We start from the raw sequence: 10090 nt of genomic DNA, 5'->3' as shown, positions 1-10090 counted from the left end.
TGATGGTTTCCAGTTTCACCCATGTCCCTACAAAGGACATGAACTCATCAAGCACTTTTTTAACAAAGCACATCCTGCATAGCCCTAAATCCATTAAACCTTGAGTCAACACAGCACATGTCTCTGCAAGCACAGGGTTGGGGCTAGGGTTACAGATTAACAACATCTCAGGGCAGAAGAATTTCTCTTAGTACAGAACAAAATGGAGTCTCTTATGTCTACTTCTTTCTACATAGACACAGTAACAGTCTGATCTCTCTTTCTTTTCCCCACAGGCTGCAGTGGGGAAGATTTAATTCTGAAGTTCTAGTGTTTTCCCATGGCCCACATCCATAGTCCCTTGTACAGTTAATAGCATCTCAGATTCTCTTCGTGGGACTACTCCACCATGAAGGGTCCATCAGTCTATGTGTTCAGTGAGGATGTCACCACCTTCCAGATGCAGAGGACAGGGGAAAAATTGGTATGCTCCATGGGAAGCTGTTGGGGGATGGAGGTGGGGCTCACATGCACCCATTGTCTGTGGGCCTTTAAAGATCCTGTGTGCACGACCCTTCTTGGACAGAAAGTCCAGCTGCCCATTGCAGAACCCATCTACTTCTGCTCAAGTAAGGAAGATCTGGGCACACGCTGATCACAGCCCTGCTACATCCATCCTAGCTGGCAGGCAGCTTGGACCATGTGCATGCTGAGTTGTGGCTTAAGCACTTTGACATCTAACACCTCACTGGATAATTGGAAAACTGGGATCTGGAGAGAAGCCGAGACTTCTCTCCAGGATATGGAGAGAACATAAAGTGGGCAGAGTCCAGAGAATAAAAGAGCATTCTGACATCCTAGGCCAGGGCTCAACTCTCTCATGGGGTTTGCTTTGGGAATGAATCCCTGAAATCCTGGGGATTCCTGCCAATTTTCTCATCATATGATGCAAGCTCACGTCTGCACCATTAGACGCGTACAGGTTTGGGCATAAACACACATGTGCGCACACACACAAAAAAACACACACAGACTTCTCAGGTTAAAGATCAGAAGATGAGTTAATACTGATGGAGTGACAAGAAGAAAGGAAAGAGAGGATCGGGACAGCTTTGCCATAAGGTAGGGGCACCCCATCTCCTGGTAACATGCCCAAGACCCATAACACGGGGGTGGGAAAAGATAATAGGCCAATGGCTTGGGAACCTCAAGGTTCCCATGGATTTGCCTGGGCTGTGGCCATCCCCAGGATAGCCTTCAGAGGACAAAAACTTGTTTTCTGCATTCATTGCTGTGTATAATTAAAATTAGGAAGAATCCCCCTATACCCAGTATGGAGAGGAATACAGTAGTGAAAACCTCATTTTTTTTCTCTATAAACTGACATAATTGACCTGGGTGGCCCCTAAATTTCAAAGGCTTAAAGAAGTGAGCTGACTTGGAAATTGCTCTGTATCCTCTGAAGGTCTTTCAGAGCAGAAAGTGGCCTGGGGGTTTGTGGGACTGAGCACTCAGGCTACTGTAGAAAGTGGCAGAGCATCAGACCACTGCTCCGAGGCCCAAGGACAAGACCATCCCTGTCAGAGCTTTGGTTTGTTTGTTTGTTTTTTTGAGTGGAGCTAAAGTCATTTTCCAGGCTGGGATGAGGAGGCCTTGGGAGTTAACTGGATACCTCAGAATAGTGGAGGCAAACAGGAAGCACAGAAGGCTTCTGAGGCCCCCCACATTGTCCTGGAGCCTGTAGGGCTCCCTCATTTGTTCTCTTGTTTCATAGTCTATTTTTCTTTGTTTGTTAAATTGTTTTAGTCAGCTAAAATTTACATAACATAGAGTTCAATGTATTAACCGATTTAAAGTGTAAAATTCAGTGTTTTTCAGTCTATTTACAATGCTACACAACTGTCACCACTATCAAATTCCAAAATAGTTTCATCACCCTTTCACAAAAGAACTCTATATCCACCAAGCAGTCATTTCTTATTCTCCCACCCAATTTCCCTGGTAACGACTAATCCACTTTCTATCTTTAGTTGTCTATTCTAGTCATTTTATAGAAATATGTGAACTTTTTTCTTTGTTTTTTTTTCTCATTTAGCATATGTTTTTATTATTTATCCATGTTGTAACACATATCATAGGACTGTATTTATTTTTATGGCTAATATTCCATTGTATAGATAATACCATATTTTCTTTATTTGGTTATTCACCCATAGATATTTGGGTCATACCTACTTTATGGCTATTTATAACAATGTTCCTATAAACATAATACAAAGTTTTTGTGTAGGCATATGCTTTTATTTCTGTTGGGTATATACTCAGGAGTAGAATTGCTGAGCTATATGGTAACTCTGTCTTAACCTGTGGAGGACCTGCCAAAATATTTTCCAAAATGGCTGCATTATTTTGCCATGCCATCAGCACGGTATGAGGGTTCTAATTTCTCCACATTCTCATCCACATTTACTTCTTTTCTTGAATATACCTATCCTAGTGTGTGTAAACTGACATTTAATTGTGGTTTTGATTTGCATTTTTCTAATGAAAAGAGATGCTAAGCATCTACGTGTTCATTGGTCATTTATATTTTATTCTTATATACTGATGCATTGTTATCATTAATAATTGAAATGTTCACTAGTAGAGAATTTTTATAAGTTATAATAATAATGTGATTATCATTAATTATTATTATTATCCATTTATACTCAATGGAGTTTCACTGTTGTTGCCCAGGCTCAAGTGCAATGAAGCAATTTCGGCTCACTGCAACCTCTGCCTCCCAGATTCAAGCATTTCTACTGCCTCAGCCTCTCAAGTAGCTTGGATTAGAGGTGTGCACCACCATGCCTGGCTAATTTTGTATTTGTAGTAGAGATGGGATTTCACCATGTTGGCCAGGCTGGCCTTTAACTCCTGACCTCAGGTGATCCACCTGCCTCGGCCTCCCAAAGTGCTGGGATTATAGTCATGAGCCACTGTGCCCAGCTTTAAGTTATTTATAAATGTTACAAAGGTATACAATAATTTACTCAATAAATGCTGTTGTTTTATTTTATTTAATTTTATTATATTAAATTATATAAGCTGATTGTCTTCTTGGAATGCCCTGTATTTCTGAAATAAAATCTTCTCAGTTATTATATATGTACATATTGTATATACATATATATATATATACTTATATGTAATTTTACATCCAAATGTATCTTATATTGGCTTGGTTTTGAAGTTTTGGAATAATGACTGTGTTAGTCACAAAATTTTTCTATGAATTTTATTTCTTTCTGTCTTATAAAATGTATTTTAAAGAGAGATTTGAAATTAAGTAATAATGCAGGATAGAAAACCAACATACAAAAATTAGTAGCATTTCTATTTCCCAATAGAAATCATTCTGAAAAAAATTTTCTTTACAATACTTACAAATAAGTAGGAATAAACAACTAAATAAGGGAAAGATTTCTATAATGAATCTGTAAAATATAAATTAAAGAAATTAAAGAAGATGAAACAAAATGAAAAGGTATTTTATATTGCATGAAATAAAATAATCAATATTGTTAAAATGTTCATACTGCCAAATCAACTTACAGATTTAATGCAATCCCATCAAAATACCAATGACATTCTTCACAGAAGTAGAAACAAAATTCTAATATTTATATAAAACCACATAAAAGAATATTCAAAGGCATCTTAAGCAAAAGCAAAACCAAACAAAACTGGAACCACCACACTACTTGGCTTCAAAATAGTCTGTAAAGATATACTAACCAAAACAGCATGGTACTGACATTAAAACAGACATGTAGAGCAATAGAACAGAATAGTGAATCTAGAAGAAAATTCATACATTTGTAGTGAACTCATTTTTGACAAAGACACCAATAACATACACTGGATAAATGATGGTCTTTTCTGTAAATGATGCTGGGAAAACTGAATATCCATAGGTAGAAGAATAAGACTAGACCCCTATCTCTCACTCCATACAAAAATCAAATAGAAATGGATTAAATACTTAAATTGAATACCTGAAACTATAAAACTACCACAAAAAAACCTTAGAAAAACACTCCAGGTTATTGATCTGAGCAAAGATTTTTAAATAATGTTTCAAAAGCACAGGGAATGAGAGTAAAATGTACAAATGAGATCACGTCATACAAAAAACTTCTGCACAGCAAAGGAAACAATCAATAAAATGAAGAGACAATTCCTAAAATGAGAGAAAATAAGGCTGGGCATGGTGGCTTATGCCTGTAATCCCAGCACTATGTGAGGCCGAGGTAGGTGAATCACCTGAGGTCAGGAGTTTAAGACCAGCCTGGCCAGCATGGAGAAACCCTGTTTCTACTAAAAATACAAAAATTAGCTGGGCGCAGTGACACACGCCTGTAATCCCAGCTACTTGGGAGGCTGAGGCAGGAGAATCGCTTGAATCTGGGAGGCAGAGGTTGCAGTGAGCTGAGATCGTGCCACTGCACACTAGGCTGGGTGATGAGAGAGACTCTGTCTCAAAAAGAAAAAAGAGATAAGAGAGAAAATATGTGCAAGCTACACGTCCGACAAGCGATTGATAAGCAGAATACAAAAGAAACAAAAAACTCAATAGAAAATAATTAAATAATCCAGTTTTAAAATGGGCAAAAATCTGAATAGACACTTCTCAAAAATATAAGGGGCATAAACAAAGAACCTAAAAGTTAGAGAAAAATTATATAGAAAAACTGAAAATTTTAGAAAAAATAGTCCCAGACTAGTCACATTAAAATATAATTAGCAATGAAAAAAAGAAAATTCTACAGCTTTAAAGTAGAAAACATATAGATTAGAAACAAAAATGGGAGTGAAGTATGACTTTGTTTTTACTTCTTGATTGATTATTACTTAGGTATTATCATTTCATTAAAATCCTCATATTTCTGGGCCTACTTAATTCTATGCTATTTTATTTTTTAATTTTTAAAATTTAATTTATTTAATTTTTGTGGGGACACAGTAGGTGTATATATTTATGGGGGTAAATGAGATGTTTTGATACAGGCATGAAATACATAATACTCCCATCATAGAGAATGGGATACACCCTCCCCCACTTAAGCATTTATTTTTTGTCTTACAGTCTAATTATTCTCTCTTAGTTTAAAATGTGCAATTGGCTGGGCATGTGGTGAAAACCCATCTCTACTAAAAATACAAAAAATTAGCTGGGCATGGTGGCAGGTGGCTGCAATCCCAGCCACTCAGGAGGCTGAGGCAGGAGAATTGCTTAAACCTGGGAGGCAAAGGTTGCAGTGAGACAAGACTGCACCATTGCACTCCAGCCTGGGTGACAAGAGCAAGACTCCACCTCAATAAAATAAAATATATAAAATAAAATATAAAATATAAAATAAAATAAAATGTACACTTAAATTATTATTGACTATAGTCATCTTGTGCTACCAAATAGTAGGTTATATTTATTCTATTTATTGTACCCATTAACAGTCCCCACCTTTCCGCCAGCCCCTACTATCTTGCTTAACCTCTGAAAGAGTTTAAGAAAACTAACCTCTTCTCTCCACGTCCATGGGTTCAATTGTTTTGATTTTTAGATCCCACAGGTAAGTGAGAACATGCAAAGTTTGTCTTTCTGTGTCTGACTTATTTCACTTAACATACTCTCCACTTTTATCCACGTTATTGCAAAAGACAAAATCTCATTTTTATGGCTGAATACTACTCCATTGTATATATGTGCTACGTTTTTTTAAATCCATTCATCTGTTGGTAGACAGTTTGCTTTCAAATCATAGCTATTGTAAACAGTGAAGCAACAGGCTGATTTTCTTTCTTTTGGGTATATACCCAGTACTGGGATTGCTGGGTTGCATGGTAGCTATGGTAGCTCACTTTTAGTTTTTTAAGAAACCTTCAAAATGTTTTTTTTATAGTGGTTGTACTAACTTACATTACCACCAACAGTGCACAAAAGTTCCCTTTTCTCCACATCCTCGTCAGCATTTGTTAATGTCTGTCTTTTGGATATAAGACATTTCAACTGGGGTGAGATAATATCTCACTGTAGTTCTGATTTGCATTTCTCTGAGGTTCAGCTTTTATATGCCTGTTTCCCATTTGTATGCTTTCTTTAGAGAAATGCCTCTTCAAATCTTTTGCCAATATTTTAATTGAATTATTAGATGTTTTTCTATAGACTTGTTTGAGCTCTTTCTATATTCTGATTATTAACTTGTCAGTTGAGTGGTTTGCAAGTATTTTCTCCCATTCTGTGGGTTGTCTCTTCTCTTTGTGGATTGTTTCCTTAGCTGTGCAGAAGCTTTTCACCTTTATCTGATTCCATTTGTCTATTTTTGCTTTGGTTGCCTATGCTTGTGGGGTATTACTCAAGAAATTTTTGCCCATACTGATGTCCTGAAAATTTTTCGCAACTTTTTTATATATAGTAGTTTTATATAATTTGAGGTCTTATATTCACATGTTTAATTAATTTTGATTTGTTTTTGGATATGGTGGGAGATAGAAATCTAGTTTTATTCTTTTGCATATGGATATCCAGTTTCCCCAGCACCATTTATTGAAGAGACTGTCTTTGCCCCACTGTATGTTCTTGATATCTTTGTCAAAAATGAGTTTTCTGTAAATGTGTGGATTTGTTGCTGGGTTCTCTATCCTTTTTCATTGGTCTATGTGTTTGTTCTTATGCTAGTCCCACGCTGTTTTCCTCATTCTGGTGATACGACATATCACATTTATTGATTTGTGTATATTAAACTATGTTTGCATCCCAGGGATACACCCCACTTGGTCATAATGAATAATCTTTTTAATGTATTGTTGAATTCTGTTTGCTAGTATTTTGTTGAGATTTTTGCATCAGTATTTATCAGAGATATTGGCCTGCAGTTTCCTTTTTTTGATGTATCTTTGTCTGGTTTTGATATCAGGGTAAAACTGGCCTCATAGAATGAGTTTGAAAGTATTCCCTCCTCCTTATTTTTCAGAATAGTTTGAATAGGAATTGGTATTACTTCTTGAAATGTTTGGTAAAATTCAGTAATGAAGCCATCAGGTCCTGGGCTGTTCTTTCCTGGAAGAGTTTTTTATTAAAGCTTCAATCTCATTAATTGTTATTGGTCTGTTTAGGTTTTGGATTTCTTTACTGTTTAATCTTGGTAGGTTGTATGTCTCTAGGAGTTTGTCTATTTTTTTCTTTTAGATTTTCCAATGTATTGGCATACAGTTGCTTATAGTAGCCACAAACCAATCTTTGAATTTGTGTGTTATCTGTTGTAATATCTCCTTTTTTAACTCATTTTTTAATTTAAATTTAAAAAAAAATTTTAGTCTGCTGAAGGTTTGCCAATTTTTAACTTTTCTAAAAGGCCAAATATTTTCATTAATCTTTTGTAGTTTTTGTTTCATTTTATTTTTTTTCTGCTCTAATCCTATAATCCTATGATTTTTTTCTTCTACTAACTATGGTTTTTTTTTTGACAGAGTCTAGCTCTGTTGCTCTTATTACTGCCATAACAAATTTTAATCCCAGCCTACCTCTCATCTACATGACCACAAACCCCTACACTATGGCCTGAGAGAAAACTGCTCACTAATAACCAAAAAACTGTTTATCCCTTTCAATGTCAGTGGGCTGAAAAAAAAAAACCCAAAAACCTGTTGATCCCAATACACTATCCTATACAACATATACCATTGCTTTTAACAAAAATTACAAGCCAACACATCCCCTTTTATCTTTATGTGAGATCTTTATTTGTGTTAAAACCAAATTAAGGTCCCAGCGTGGAGTTCAGGAGGCTCCGATCCCAAGAGACGCCGGGCACTCCGCCTCCTGCCGGTCATGCCATGCCTGCGTCCTGGAACGCCCGGCTGATGCTCCTGCTCCAGGGCAGGCGATCCCGGCAGGCAGCCTGGCTGGCAGCATCAAAATCTACATCACAGGGCCGGGCGCGGTGGTTCATGCCTGTAATCTCAGCACTTTGGGTGGCCGAGGCGGGCGGATCATCTGAGTCAGGCGTTTGAGACCAGCCTGACCAACATGGGGAAACACCGTCTCTACTAAAAAGACAAAAAAATTAGCCGGGAGTGGTGGCACATGCCTGTAATCCCAGCTACTCGGGAGGCTGAGGCAGGAGAATCGCTTGAATCCAGGTTGTAGTGAGCCAAGATCGCGCCACTGCACTCCAGCCTGGGGGACAAGAGCAAAATTCTGTCAAAAAAAAAAAAAAAAAAAAAAAAGAAAGAAAGGGGAAGGAAGGAAGGAAGTTGGAAGGAAGGAAGGAAGGAAGGAAGGAAAAGAAAAAAAAAATCTGCATCCCGTTCCCCACCGAGTTCGTGAAGATGCAGCTGCAGCTGGACTAGCACTCGCATCCACCGGATACCGGGCATGGGGCCTGCAGGCACACAGTCGCAGCCAAGGCAGCCTGGGCCTGGGCCGCAGCCTCAGCTCCCTGCTCTGCGGCTTCATCCACAAGGCGGCGTCAGGCCTTCCTCAGCAACCACATGCGGGATGCCCAGGGACTGGTGAACAGCAAGGCGGGCAGCGGTGCGGCCAGTGAGCTAGCGTGGCCGAGGCCGTGGTGGTCCTATGGCCCATGGAGACCATCAAGGTGAAGTTAATCCATGGTCAGACCTCTCCAAATCCAAGTACAGGGGATTCTTCCACAGGGTTAGGAGATTGTGCGGGAACACCGGGACTTACCGGGGTCCCACAGGCCCCGCGCTGAAGGAGGGCTGGAACCAGGCAACTTGTTTCTTTGTCCTGACATCCCTGCGCAGCTGGTACCGAGCGGACAACCCCAACAAACTCATGAACTCGCTGGTCGCTGGGGTCTTCGGAGCCATTGTGGGAGCGGCCAGTGTCTTCGGAAATGCTCCTCTGCACGAGATCGAGCCCCAGATGCGGGACCTGGAGGCGCACAAATGCAGAACACATGGGACTGTGGCTGCAAATCCTGAGGGAAGGGCACAAGACCTTCTACAAGGGCACTATTGCCCGCCTGGGCCGGGTCTGCCTGCATGTGGCCATAGTGTTTATCATCTATGATGAGGTGAGGAAGCTGCTCAACAAAGTGTGGAAGACAGAGTAAGCTCAGAGGGGCCGTGAGGGGACCACCCCAGCACCTCCAGAGCACCCGGCCACCCTTGTCTCACATGATTCCAGTGCAGAAATGCCACAAGGCCCCTTCCCATATCCCTCGAGCTCTGTGGCCTGGTCTGTGCATTGTGGCCATCACATCCATCTGTCCCATTGTGCCATGTCTTCCCTGTGGTCTGTATGTGACATCGTGTCTACCTCTGGTCCCACCATGGCTGGATGTCAACTGGCCTGTGAATCTGTGTCCACTTGTCCATGTGCTTACTGTGAGCCCTGGGCCTGTGTTTCATGCTCTGTGTCATGGGACACTGTGCTCCGCCTCCCAGGGTGCCCGTGTGGCATGGGATCTTGGCCCTGTAGACCTTGCCTGGTTCCAGTCCAGTGCCTTCCACCCTGCCCTGGCCTACCACAGCTGCCTCTGGGCCTCATCCTGGTTTCACCGCATTCCAGGGGCTGTAGCCCAAATCCCCAACCCCACTCCACCCCCAGGTTCTCCCACCATTGGCCCTAACTGGCCTTCTGGACCTCCCTTTGCCCAGAAGAGGGTGGCACCTGCCACTCTCAGGACCACCCTGCCAAGGCAGAATAAACCAGATCCTGTTGCAAAAATTAATTCATTAAAAGTATGAAGCACAGAAGAAAATGAGGTACCAGGAAAAGGGGTAAGAAGAAATTAGACACTACATAAACTTGGCATATTGGAAATACCTATATTATTTTTTTGAGATAGTCTCAGTCTGTTGCCCAGGCTGGAGTGCATTGGCGTGATCTCAGCTCACTGCAACCTCCACCTCCCGAGTTCAAGTGATTCTTCTGCCTCAGCCTCCCGAGTAGCTAAGACTACAGGCGCCCACCACCACGCCCAGCTAAATTTTTGTATTTTTACTGCAGACAAAGTTTCACCATGTTGGCCAGGCTAGTCTCAAACTCCTGACATCAAGTGATCTGCCTGCCTCGGCCTCCCAAAGTATTGGGATTACA

At 40.5% G+C, this 10090-nt stretch overlaps 1 pseudogene; it reads left to right on the top strand.

Annotated features, from left to right (window-relative positions):
- Positions 1–5559: 5559 nt before the first annotated feature.
- On the top strand, positions 5560–9101 carry LOC741466 (tricarboxylate transport protein, mitochondrial-like; annotated as a pseudogene).

The sequence above is a fragment of the Pan troglodytes genome, chromosome 20, assembly GCF_028858775.2.
Source record: "Pan troglodytes isolate AG18354 chromosome 20, NHGRI_mPanTro3-v2.0_pri, whole genome shotgun sequence".
Taxonomy (NCBI): Eukaryota; Metazoa; Chordata; class Mammalia; order Primates; family Hominidae; genus Pan; species Pan troglodytes.
Note: the sequence above shows the minus strand (reverse complement) of the source record. Positions and strands in the feature narration are given on the sequence as shown.